This window comes from Vulpes vulpes, chromosome X, assembly GCF_048418805.1.
Source record: "Vulpes vulpes isolate BD-2025 chromosome X, VulVul3, whole genome shotgun sequence".
NCBI classification, from domain to species: domain Eukaryota; kingdom Metazoa; phylum Chordata; class Mammalia; order Carnivora; family Canidae; genus Vulpes; species Vulpes vulpes.
The window spans coordinates 89,050,793-89,064,538 of NC_132796.1; the positions used below are offsets into that span (position 1 = coordinate 89,050,793).

Here is a 13,746-nt window from a genome sequence, read left to right on the forward strand (position 1 = left end):
TATCTTTGTTTCTTTTTTTTTTTTCCAAGTTTCAGATATTTATTAATGATTTCCTGCATTGAGAGGGGAAATACTTCCTAGGTAAGTGGAAAATTGTGCCTACAGCTTCTGGAAGACCTTCTTCATTCTAAGCAGCTTTATTGTGAAACATTTCACTTAGAAGTCTGGACCTTCTTTCTTCAGTTTGCTGGAATCTACGTTTGCTGTGTAGAATTCGTATCAATTATTCGGACCCAGTTTGTTCCAGGGTTCTGGATTGAACAAATACCAGGCGCAAGACATACAGTCCAGCTCCAGTACTTCTGGCTCCACTAAATACGAAGAGAGGTATCAAGCTTGGATGCTTCTTGGAACATCTTGGAAGATTTGGCAGAACGTTGTGGTGACAGGAGCCTAGAGTCCAAGAGAGAAGAACAGATCTGCAAGGCGTGGGTGCTGAGAAAATAGATCTTAAGCCTTCTTTCTATACACAGAAGAGGTAACTGTGTGAGATGAGGAATGTGTTAAAATTACCTTAATTGTGGTCATTTCACAACGTATGCATATATCAAATTGTATGGCACACTTTAAGAATATACAATTTTGTCAGTTAAAATTAAAGCTGGGAAAAAATTAAAACATCAGTTAGATCCACTGATTGATGGTTCTGTTTAGTTCAACTGTATCCTTACTGATTTTCTGCCTACTGGATCTTTCAGTTACTAATAGAGGCAGTGTTGAAATCTCTCTCGTTAGTAGTGGATTATCTATTGTTCTCTGCGTTACTGGTTTTTGCCTCTCGTATTGTGACACTTTGTTGTAAAGTGCATATGTTTCAAAGATTATTGTGTTTTCTCAGAGAATTGACCCCCCCCCCCCCTTATTATGTAATACCCTCTTTGTTCTTGGTAAATTTCCTTGTTCTAATGCCTTTTTTGTCTGAAATTAATATTGCTACTCCAGCTTTTGTTTGATTTAGTGCCAGTGTGGTACACCTTTCCCCACTCTTTTACTCTTAATATATGTGTGTTTCTGTATTTAAATTAGGTTTCTTATAGACAGCATATAGTCTGGTCTTGTTTTTCATCTACCCTTCCCCTCTCTTCTTTTAATTGACGTATTTAGACCGCTCCCATTTAAAGTGATTATTGCTACCGTTGGATTTCTATCTACCATGTTTGTCAAAATTTTGTATTTGCTGCACTTGTTCTTTGTTTTTTTTTTAATCTTCCTGTTTCTGCCTTCTCTTTTAATTGAGCATTTTTTATTATTCCATTTTCTCTTCTCTCTCAGCGTATCAGTTATATTTCTTTTTAACTTTTTAGTAGTTTCCCTCGACTTAGACTGCGCAACATAAATTTACAACTAATCCAAGTCCACCTTCAAATAACACCGCACCACTTTATGGACAGTGTGGGTATCCCCAGCTCCCCACTCCCATCCGTCAGTAATGCTGCTACCATTTATCGCACTGACCTATGTGCTGTAATCATCCTCACATTGTGGCTGTTATTCCTTTGAACAGTCGTCCTTTAGATTAAATAAGAGAAGTAAAATATTCTATTTTAATCTTCATTTATTCCTTCTCTAACACCTTTCCTTTCTTTGTGTAAGTCCAAATTTCCAACCAGTACCACATTCCTTCTCTCTGAAGAACATCTTTTAACATTGACTGGTAACAAAAATTCTCTCAGTTCTGTTAGTCTGAGTGCTATGGACTGAATTTTGTCCCCTTCCAAAATTCATATATCAAAGCCCTAACTCCCAACATGACTGTATTTGGAGACAGGGCCTTTAGAAAGGTCATTAATGTGATATGTGGTTATAAGGGTGGGGCCCTGATGCAATATGACTGGGTCCTTGTAGGAAGAGGAAGAGACACCAGGGATGCGTGCACTCATGCACACACATACACACAGAGAGGTAAGGCCGTGTGAGGAGATGGCTGTCTCCAAGCCAAGCAGAGAGGCCTCCAAAAAGGCAACACTAAAGCACCTTGATCTTTGACTTTCAGACTCCAGAACTGTGAGAAAATAATTTTTGTGTTGTTTAAGTCACCTAGATTGTGGTATTTTGTTAGGGCAGCCCTAGCAAACTACTACAACCAAGAGAATCATTACTTTCCCTTACTTCTGAAGGATGATTTTCCTGGATATAGACTCCTCGGTTGGGGAGTTTTTTCTTTCAACACTTCAAATATTTCATTGTACTCTCTTCTTGTTTGCATGATTTTTGAAGCAAGTCTGATGTAATTCTTATCTTTGTTCCTCTCTAGGTAAGGTGTTTTTCTTTTCTGACTTTTTAAAAGATTTTTTTCTTTGTCTTTGGCTTTATGCAGTTTCAGTATATGCTTAGGGGTTTGTGTGTGTGTGTGTGCACATGTGCGTGTGCGTATAGAGATATATATATATGTATATTGAAATTTACCCTGCTCTGTGTTCTCTGAGATTTCTAGATTTGTGGTGTGGTTTCTCTCATTACTTTTAGAAAAATCCCAGCCATTATTATGTCAGATAGTTCCTGTTTCTTTCTCTTTTCCTTTGCTTTTGATAGTGTCATTATACATATGCTGTACATTTTGTCTTTGCCCCACAGTTATTAGATATTCTGTTCCAATTTTTTTTCTCTTTACAGTTCAGTTTGGAAGTTTCTATTGACGTATGTTTAAGTGCTCTGATTCTATCTCTAGCCCTTTCCAATCATGTGATGGGTTCATCAGATGAGGTATATACTTCATTTCTGTTTCTCATCTTTCCTTTAGATTCTTTCTTAGAGTTTCTATTTCTGTTTACATTATGTCTCTAATTGCATGTTGTCCACCTTTCCCACTAAAGCCCTCAGTATTTTAACCATACTTATTTTTAATTTCCCTTTCTGGTGATTTCAGAATCTCTGCCATATCTGAATATGGTTCTGACACCTGCTTTGTCTCTTCAGATTGTTTCTTCTTTCCTTTTATCATGTAGGGTTTTTTTTGTTGAAAGTCAGTTGGGAATTATCAGGTATTAGGAAGTAAATAGGCCTTTGGTATGATGTCTATTTTTAGCTAGCTAGGAGATAGGCTGTATTTACTGTTTCCTGTGTCTATAGTATCAGAGGATTCAGTTTCTACTGGTGTCTTTCTTATTGTGCCCCAGCATCTTTCATTTCCCTAGAAAACACTTTGTATGTAGAATTTGAGCCTTGTGGTTCTTTTTGGCTATAATGCACTGTTACTAGCCAGGAGCACTGTTGATGTTTGGTCAGGTCTGGACCGAGGACAGGCATTCTGTAATCCCAGGCCTAGGTCTCAGTCTTTGAATGTACCTGAGTCATCCCCTTCCTCCCCCAGCTGAGACCCTCCAAGGTGTTTCTCTGCTTTCTTTCCCCACCTCATATGAAGAAGGAAGGCTCAGGGGGCCTGGGGCCAGAAGGTAGCTAATTTCCCTTACCCCAGTCCAGTCAGGCTTCTCCCTTGTTGGGTAAACCTTTGTAGTGGAGAATGCTCTTGGCTGCTTTCAAAATAGTTCTTTCTGGTCTCTCCCTGGCCCAACAGGAGGCAAGTTTGTTCTGATCATTATCAAGAAAACTTTTTGTGGATTCTAGGGGTAAGCACCACGATTGTGGAGGGGTTAAGCTAACTTAGGTGGGGCCCCCCCAGGAGTTTTTGTCTCTCAGGCTTGTCCACACTTGGCTACCCGTAGCTCACTGAAGCTCCCCAAGTCCTGGTTGAAGTTCTGGTTGCGGATGCCAGCAGTTCCTGCCTCAGATGTGCGGAGTTGTATTCCCTGTAATCTGTCATGTCTGTCATCACTGGTTCCTCTGGGTTTGGGGTGCACTTTGTCCCATGACCTCAGTTCTCTGATGCATCCAGAAAGAGTCATGGATTTTTAATCTGTTCATGTTGTTTCTTGTTATGAAGATGGGAGTGAAGACTTGCAAGCCCTTTACGTGTTGGAGTAGAATCTTTCTTTAGATTTCAGACATTGTTTTTTTTTTTTTTTTGGCTTTTTGGACATATTAGAATATCTGATGAAAGTCTTTTTCTAGGAATTCCAATGCCTATGCTTCTTTGGAAACAGTTCTATTGATTGCTCTCTCCCCAATACATGGGCCATACTTTCTTAATTCTTCGTGTGCCTCGTAAAATCTTATTAAAAACTGGACATTTTGAATATCATAATGTAGCCACTCTGGAAATTAGATTCCCCTCCTGACAGGAATGTTGCTGCTGCCTGTTGTAGTTAGTGTCTATATAGGACTTTTCTGAATTGATTCTGCAAAGACTCTATTCGTTTTTGTATATAGACACTGCAGTCTTGGCTCATTTAGCTCAGTGGTCGGCTAGTGGTGGACAAATATTCCTTAAATGCTGGAAAAAATAAATCTCCCCGTCATTTCTGAGAGGCTGTATGTGTGTATTGCTTTCATCAATCAATCAGGCAGTTTACAACTCTGTATTAACCTTCACTAGCCTCAAGGTCAGCCAGAGTTGAGAAGTATAGGGCCTTCTCACACTTTCTTGAGCATGTACAGTGCCCTAAGCATGTACTTGGCCTTCTAGATTCCCAGAAATATGTCAGAACTTTTCAAAGTTCCTGTGGAGATGTAGTTGCCCAGCCGATTCCTTTAAACTTCTTGGTTAGTCTGTTATTTCCCTCAAGTGTTATCTATTGCCTTAGGCATCCCCCCCCAAAAAAAAACCACTTTCCAGTGAATGGTTTTGGCCAATGCCCTCAAGAAGAGATTTTTCTTTTCTTTTTTTTTTTAAGCACTAGGCGAGCTTCTCGTCAGTTCAAATAAAGATGAGTCTTTGGAGGAGGGTCTTCCAGTGATCCATTAGGTTAAATAATGAAGATTTGGGGGAATGAGGCCTTAAAAGAGGACCACTCTGCACCCTCCTGGTACTGAAAATGTGGGCTGTTGTTTTTCAAGGCTACCACAGAGCTGTGGAGTGGTAGATGAAACTAGGGTAATTTAAAATACCATAAAATCGGCTGTTTTTGTTGAGATTCAGCTCTTTTGTTGAGTAAACACTCCTAGGTTGGGAGTGTAAAGTAGGACAGATGTTTTGGAAACTGTTTTTCTGGTAACTCAAACAATTAGGTACAGAGTTACCATATGACCCAGCAATTCAACGCTTGGGTGTATTTCCCAAGAGCATCAAAACCATATGTTTACACAAAAATTTTGTGAATATACTAAAACCCACTGAATTATGCACTTTAAAATATGTGAACTATCTCAATATAAATAAGAATTGAAGTTCTGATACATGGGCGAACCTTGGAAATATGATGCTAGGTAGCCACAAGAGAAGACCATAGATTTAATGATTTCATTTGTTAGGAAGGTCCAGAATATTGCAGTTCATCAACAGAAATTAGATTAGTGGTTGCCAGCGGCTGGGGAATGCGGAAATGGTGAGTGACTACTAATGGGTATAAAGTTTTTTGGGGGGTTGAGGAAAATGTTCTAGAATTAGGATTGAGGCACAAATTTGCAAATATACTAAAAACCACTGAATTGTACATTTTAACAAGGCAAACATCATGTTACGTGATTTCTATCAATAAAAATGTTATTTTACAAAGGAAAAAAGAATGCTATAAAGAGGATAGATGCACTTATGTATTCAAAAACTATCTATGGAGTATCTGCTGCTTACCTGACATGTCTAGGGACTAGGGACCAGGAATTGAACAAAAGTCCTTCCCCTCATATGCCTGGCTGGCTCAGTCTGAAGAGCGTGTGACTCTTGATCTCGGGTTCGTGAGTCCGAGCCCCACGTTGGGCGTAGAGGTTAGTTAAAAATAAATAAAAGAAAAATCCTTCCCCTCATGGACCATATATTCTGGTATTAGGGGAAAAAAAAGAAAATACATAATTAAAACCTAGGATCCTAAGTGGTGCAAAGGAACAAATAAACCAGGGAAGGAAGAGTGGTATAATTAGATTTAAGGGAGTCATGAACCACCTTAAGAAGCAGGTGGCATTTTAGCAAAGTTCTAAAGGGCAGTAAAAAGGCGAGCCATGAGAATGTCTCGGGAGAGTGTTCCAAACAGAGGGAACAGCAAATGCCAAAGCCCTGATGTGGTGATGGGCCTGACAGTTGAGGAATAGCAAGGAAATGAGTATGGCTGGAGTGAGAAGGTAGGTGGAGTCGGAGGCATAATGGGGTCACTGAAGGGGAAGGAGCTCAGCTTACATTGGGTCTTGCAGGCCATTGTCAGGACTGACCTTTGTCCTATACTCAGAGTGACCAGTGGGCTTTCTAGGGACAAAATTCTCTTGTTTGCTCCATTCCAGTCTGATTCAGGAACCTTGGGTGCACCTGGTAGGGTCTGTTGTCCAGCCCCAAATGGAGACATGCTCCAGACAGGAAAGCCCAAGAGTACCAGATAATTTGCACCATCCATCCTCGCTCTGCTCTAGATACCCTCCAAGTGGGAGCAGTGAGCTGTGCCCGCTGGATCACAAATGGGAGAGTGCGGAGCCAGAAATCCCTGAGCTTTCCTTGTTTCCACCTGACTGGGCCTTCCTAGGTAGGGCTGAGGAAACTGCCCTTAGGGCCGAAGGCTTTGCCAGGCTGGCCTGAGGAATAGAAACAGCAGGAAGCTTCTCCCAGCGATGAGGAAGTCTGACTCCCCCAATTTCAAGTGAGTAAGGATTGCAAGCCATTCTTCCTTCACACCTGGCAGTTATGCAGAGCAACCAAGCTGCCAGGATGAGACATAAGACAGGAAGGGGTCAGAGGCAGGCACAGGAGGAGAAATAAAAGGAATTCATGGGCATATACCTCTGACCAGACAGTGAACACATGGCAAAACTAAGTCAAAATGATTTTTGGTCCATTTTTATCCTGTTAATATGAGCATTCTAGAGTTGATGCCAGAAGATTCCTTTTTTTGAAAGAGCCTCTCTCCCTCCATAGGCTACTAGGCCCCACATTTAATGCCAGCACGAGCAATATGTTTAACTGAGAATATATTTCTAGGGACATGGACAGTTATGATAATACAGACACTGGAAAATACGATTGTGCTTTTCATCTTCGAAGACTTACCACAGTTTGACTTTGGGAGTCAGCTGGGGGCATTGTTTCCTTATTCTAGACATTGATAGCATCTCTTAGGGTTTCTGTACTTCAGGCTTATGATCAAGCTAGAGACATTTTGTTCTTTACCCTCCTTTACCAAGCTGGAACAGTAAGCTCACTGACCTGAGCTCCTCGGTTTGCTGTTCCAGGGTGTATTTACCCTATGCAACCCACTTTATCTTTCCACTGGGTCTGAATTTCCTTCTGGGGGTGAAGAAAATGTTCTAGAAATAGTGAAGATTGATGTGCAAATTTGCAAATATACCAGAAACCACAGAGCCGTACATTTTAACAGGGTGAACATCAGGGTATGTGCATTGTATCTCAATGACAATGTTACTTTACAAAAGAAAAAATAATGCTGTAGAGAACATAAATCCCTCCATGCATTTAAAAAATCCCAGTGGAGTGTCCACCATTTACCTGACATTTCAAGGGACTAGGGACCGGGAATCAAACAAAAAATTCTTTTCCCTTGTAGGCCATATATTCTGGTATTAGAAGAAAAGCAGTAAGATAGCTTTTCTTAATAGTATCTCTTAATAATATCTTAAGAAGATCACTTCTTCAAATGTCTCTTAAATATACTCGAGAGTATCAAATAATTTGTTTTCTGGTTTCTTGATTGCCCTTCAGGTATGATTTAGTTTGTTGTTTCTGCTCATTAGGGTCCCAAAAGGCATTAAGTAAACTTTTCTCAAAACAAATTCCATGATGAAGCTTTACTCAGAGTTGCCAAAACTTTGAAGGAACCAAGATGTCCTTTAGTAGGTGAATGGATGAATAAGCTGTGGTGCTTCCAGACAGTGAAATATTATTTAGCATTAAAAAGAAATAAGCTATCAAACTATGAAAAGACACGGAAGAACTTTAAATGCATTTTTACTAAGTAAAAGAAGCCAATTTGAAAAGGCTCCATACTGTAGGATTCCAACCGTAGGACATTCTGGAAAAGGCAAAACTGCGGAGACGTAAAAAGATCAGTGGTTGCCAAGGGTTAGGTGTCATGGGGAGGATGAGTATGTGGAGCACAGGATTTTCAGGACAGTGCAACTACTCTGTATGATACCATAATGGTGGATGCATGTCCGTGTACATGTGTTCACATCCACAGAATACCTAACATCGAGGGTCCCCTGGTTAGTTCTCCAAACTTCTGTGGGGTCTCTCTCCTCCACTCCCGGTAGCCAGCCACATGGCCTCTTTTCAAAAATACAAAATCCTCGCAACTCAGGATCTTTGCCCAGAACGTTTCATCTGGCTTATTCATACTTATCTTTCAGGCTCATCTTTCACATCCCTCTCTTGGAGTAGCCTTTCTTGAGCTCACAGCCTGGATCTGAATCCATTGTATTCTCTCCTGTACCATGTTCCTTATGTGGACACACTTACTTACCACCATCTGTGTATTAGTTTATTGTCTGGGCCCCCAACTGGGTGGCACATTTCATGAGTGTAAGGAAGGCGTTCACCTTGTTCACTGATGTATTCCCACCACATAGCCCAGGGCCCACCTGGAATCGGTGCTCAGTTGACCTATTGACTGCGTGAATAAATGAATGGACTCTGTGAGGTTGATGTTATTAGCTCGGAGTACTTTCGTGATTTACCTGCTGCCACATAGCTAGCAGGTGGACATGAATGGAGGAGACCTCAGAATGATAGTTCCTAGGTGGATATACCACCTGGGAAAGTATTTGCTAAGAAAGTAGGGGGGGGGGAGGGTGGAGTAGGGAGCCTGGATCAGGCAGGTGAGAAGATTCCAGACCAGTGACTCTCAGGGAGATGATCCCAGGTATGGGGGAAGGGGGCGAGAATGTGCAAGATGCATATTCAGTATGTTACATTTGTTGAAGAATATCTTCTGTTTTCATAAAACAGACTGCTGAGACTATCCCTTCCCTGGCTGGGAAGGAAAATAGGAAATAGGGCACTTTTCCTCTAAAAGGGCAGATTTTTCGGGTTTCCGGAAGGAAGCAGGTTTCAAAGGCGATGCAAGGGCTTTCTTGCATTTCCCTAAGCAGAGCAGCAGGCAGTGGGTGCAGGAGATGGGGGGGGGGCTCACAGAGGTGGAAGCGGGTCTTGGTGACACAGCACCCCACAAGCTGCACATTCCCACCATCTCACAGACTGCCCTTCACATGCTCCAGTCTGCCCACCACTTGGACACCACACGCCCCTCCACACACAGCACCCCCCCAAGCTCCATTTTACCCCATGTCACCACCTTGGGTTTCACATCATCCCGCCACCTGGACTAGTCACCTTGTCATCCTCTCTGCTGGGCAGTGAGTGCCTGCACTTCTCTGTGAGAACAGTTTCAGTGGCCCCATGGCTATCCGTGAAGAAAGGCTAGTTATTCTCATTAAATGGAGGGGGAGAGTGTGATCTGAAGGGAGAAGCCAACACTGGAATAGGGACTGACGGCAGTGGAGAGTGTGTCTGGGTGTGAATGGCTTTCATTACTCTGTTGGCTTGGATTGTGGGGTGTGTTGTTGGGGCATGTTGTGGGTTTGTTTTGTTTTGTCTGTCAATATATAGGTTAAAAATAGTCTTTCTGGGGAAAGACCCTTATTTTTCTAGAGTGCTTTGACACATTTTTGGTGAAATGCATTACCATTCCCTTTTCAAAAGACTGATGGGAAGCAAAGAATGGGAACAACTTCATATGCCAAAGAAACCGGATAAGGTGTGAAGAGACTGTTGATCAACATTTAAATCCCCTCATGCCGGTTTTGTTTTTGTTTTTAAGAACTTTGCTAGGAATGAAATTAGCTAAGTCAAAGAATGTTAGAGCTGGGAGGAGCTTTCGAAATGAAACCAGCTTCTTGTTGTTACATATATGTAACAAGAAGCCCAGAGAGGGTAAGTGACTAGTCCAAAGTCTTAGAGCACTTGAGTGCGGTTCGGGGCTGATTTCTAGTCTGGAGCTCAAGTGGGAAGCAGTATCTCTCAGTGAAAGGACAGTAGTGTGATTTTTAAAGATTTTATCCTATTTTTTGTTATATGGTTATAATAAGAGAAGTTGGGAGAACTTAATGTTTTAATTTACCTGGAGTCCTACCACTTCCCAAATGATCGTTGTTAGTATTTTTGCTGCATAATTTTCCAGACCTCTTAATGTATATGTATCCTGGCAAAAATGCTATATTTATTAAAATTGGATCACACTGTGCATACTTCTCTGCAATGTAATTCGTAACAGATGCTTAACTATTGTATTAAGTGGATGTACTCTTACAATTTAATCAGTTCCTTATGATAGACATAAAAGCTTTTTCAATTGTTAAGCTCCTACAAAAGATGCTGCATTAAAGATTCTTGTTTGTACATCTTCTGCTGAAGTACTGTCTACTTATTGACTGGTGGGAATTTTTGTAGGAATGTAGTGCCACGGTGTAGGCTGGGTGTGAACTCTGGCTCTGGAACTGTGTCTTTACACAAATCACAACCTTTCTAGGCTCCAGTTTCTTCATCATCAGGTGGTAGTGATCCTACTACGGCTTGCCTGGAGGTGCTGGGAGGATTAAATGAAATAATACGTGTAAAATCATTAGTACCTAGCACATAGTAAGTCCTAAATTTATATTAGCTATTACTACTACCACAAGAGGATTAGTTTGTCAACAAAACCCCTTCAGTCTTCTATTACTCTGTAAAAAAAAAGTAACCAGAACTTCTCTTCATAAGGAGGTTTTTATTTTTTATTTTATTTTATTTTTTATTTATGATAGTCGCACAGAGAGAGAGAGGCAGAGACACAGGCAGAGGGAGAAGCAGGCTCCATGCACCGGGAGCCTGACGTGGGATTCGATCCTGGGTCTCCAGGATCGTGCCCTGGGCCAAAGGCAGGTGCTAAACCGCTGCGCCACCCAGGGATCCCCATAAGGAGGTTTTTAGATGTAAAACTTAAACAGCTAAATTAATATTCCTATTTCTAACTTAATTTCAACAGAAATCTTAGCTCAGGTCTTTTCTTTTTTAAAGATTTTATTATTTATTCATGAGAGACACACAGAGAGAGGCAGAGACACAGGCAGAGGGAGAAGCAGGCTCCACGCGGGGAGCCCGATGCAGGACTCGATCCCGGGACTCCGGGGTCACACCCTGAGCCGAAGGCAGACGCTCAACCACTGAGCCACCCTGGCGTCCCTAATTTCTCCAGAGAATAAATAATAAATTTCAGTGAACTGTGGGCTGCTGAGGTACTTCCCACGCTCTGGTTCCATAGCTTAATGCCAGTCAAAACGGAAAAGTATGGCCTTTCATTGAAGGCTCTTGAGTAAAAATCAGCTGTTGGGTGATAAAGCCGCCTCTGACTCTGTCCTTTGGAAAGTGCTCAAAGTACAGCCGTCCCGTAAAACCAGGGGGTTTTCTCTGCGAACACCTGGAAAGTTCCCTCGGCCTCAGAGGACCGGGGCAGGTTGGGGAGGCAAAAGCGAAGTAGTAACAGCCATCGTGTCCTGAAGTTTGGTGTGAGGCCAGGCGCTGGTGGCGCTGGACCTCGGCCACCCCCCACCCTGGGCTGGTGCAGGCCGGCAGTGGCCGCAGGCAAGTCGCGCTTCCACAGGATCTCTCCCACTGTCCTCCGCCTCGCTGGGCCCGCTTGCGGCTCCTTCTCCCGGCTGGAGGCAGGAAGAGGCAGAGCGAGGCCCTTGTGGGTTTGAGGGAATCCTTGGCGGGTTCCAGTTTGTCCTTGGTACAGAATGACGCCCCCGCCCCTGCTGACTCCTTAACTGCAGGACCAGCTGCTGGCGGAGTGCTCACCGCGGGTCTGTACTACAGGCCGCTCACAGCGGGCGGGTGCGGGCAGGTACCATTCCGCGGATGTGGGGGGCACGCGGGGTGGTCAGCCCACTTGCCTCGGGTCACACAGGGAGTGGAGAGCGGGGCGGGGCGGGCGGTCGCCTCTCCAGCCCGTAGGAACCCACAGCACAGGGCAGCCCGGGGGGCTCAGCGGTTTGGCGCCGCCTTCGGCCCAGGGCCTCATCCTGGGGTCCCGGGGTCGAGCCCCACGTCGGGCTCCCTACATGGGGCCTGCTTCTCCCGCTGCCTGTGTCTCTGCCTCTCTCTCTCTCTCTGTGTATCTCTCATGAATAAATAAATAAAATCTTAAATAAAAAAAAAGAACCCACAGCACAGTGGCTGGCCCGGGCATCGTGACGCAGCCTGGCACACGGCCCTCTTCACCCAGCAGCTAGCAGAGGCTTATTGACCGAAGGTCACAGGTGCAGAAGGCTACACGAGGGACCTTATTTTCACAAGAAGACGTCCTGTCCTTGTTGCAGACCACCGGAGGATAACAATCTCCCTCCCTCTGCTCCCATGGACCCTCATAAATAAATAGAAAGTGGCTGAAATAGTAAATATAAAGCAATGTGGGGCAGCCCTGGTGGCGCAGCGGTTTAGCGCCGCCTGCAGCCCAAGGCGTGATCCTGGAGAATCGGGATCAAGTCCCACGTCGGGCTCTCTGTATGATGCCTGCTTCTCCCTCTGCCTGTGTCTCTGCCTCTCTCTGTGTGTCTCTATGAATAAATAAATAAAATATTTAAAAAAAAATATATATATATAAAGCAATGTGGTGTGATCATCTGCAAATAACTGCTACTCTCAAAGACTTCCAAAGACCACATTAAGGATGTGTGCACAAATCTTACACTACCCCCTCTCCATCACACCAGCACTAAAGTGTGATTAAGAGTGAGAAATTTAGGGGCGCCTGGGTGGCTCAGCGGTTGAGCGTCTGCCTTAGGCTCAGGGCATGATCCTGGGGTCCTGGGATGGAGTCCTGTATTGGGCTCCCCATGGGGAACCTGCTTCTCCCTCTGCCTGTGTCTCTGCCTCTCTCTGTGTCTCTCATGAATAAATAAATAAGATATAAAAGAATAAGAAATTTAAGAGGTACCTAGTGGCTCAGTCGGTTGAGCCTCTGACTCTTGGGTTTTGCTTCCGGTCATGGTCCTCAGATCAAGCCCCCACCCCCATGGGCTCCGCACTCAGTAGAGCGCCGGCTTGAGATTCTCTCTCCCCCACCGGCCTTTCCCCCTGCTTACTCTACAATAAAAAAGAAATGAAAAATTTAAAAGCATTGATACGTGGAATTAACTAATGACCAAAAATGATAAACTGATGCCTCCAGGATAAAGGTACTACGGAGCTGTTGAATCGAATTCCCATGTCCCCTCAATGGCGGGGTTGCTGACACAGCAGGCTCAGCCTCCCTCTCCTGCCCTTATTTTTCTCTTCCAACTCGCTAGAAGAAAGGCCACATCTGCAAGTCACGTGAGCAGAACCCTTTCCTTCATCAAGGCAGGGCGTGGCTTGGCTATGGTGAGGTAGAGCCATCCCACCCTGGCCAAATTTCTTGTAAAAAGGGGACGATGATAAAGGTGGTTGTACAGGTTTTTACCAGGTACAGTTGTCCAGCATGGGCCCCTTCTCAATATTTAGGATATTAACACGTCCCAGGGTACCTGTAACTACATCTTAACCATAAAGGGGGACGCCTGGGTGGCTCAGCGGTTGAGCGTCTGCCTTTGGCTCAGGGCCTGATCCTGGGATCTCGGAATCGAGTCCCACATCAGGCTCCCTGCATGGAGTCTGCTTTTCTCCCTCTGCCTGTGTCTCTGCCTCTCTCTCTCTCTGTGTGTCTCTCATGAATAAATAAATAAAATCTAAAAAAAAAAAAA

At 43.7% G+C, this 13,746-nt stretch overlaps 1 protein-coding gene across 1 annotated transcript in view; it reads left to right on the top strand.

The window, feature by feature from the left end:
* The window catches only part of LOC112934459 (uncharacterized), an 84,515-nt gene extending 74,121 nt beyond the window's left edge, over nt 1-10,394 (top strand). The window contains exon 4 of the mRNA XM_072743514.1: nt 30-10,394. The gene's annotated coding sequence lies outside the window, so the exon portion shown is untranslated. The remainder of the gene's footprint in view (nt 1-29) is intronic.
* The last annotated feature ends 3,352 nt before the right edge of the window (nt 10,395-13,746 follow it).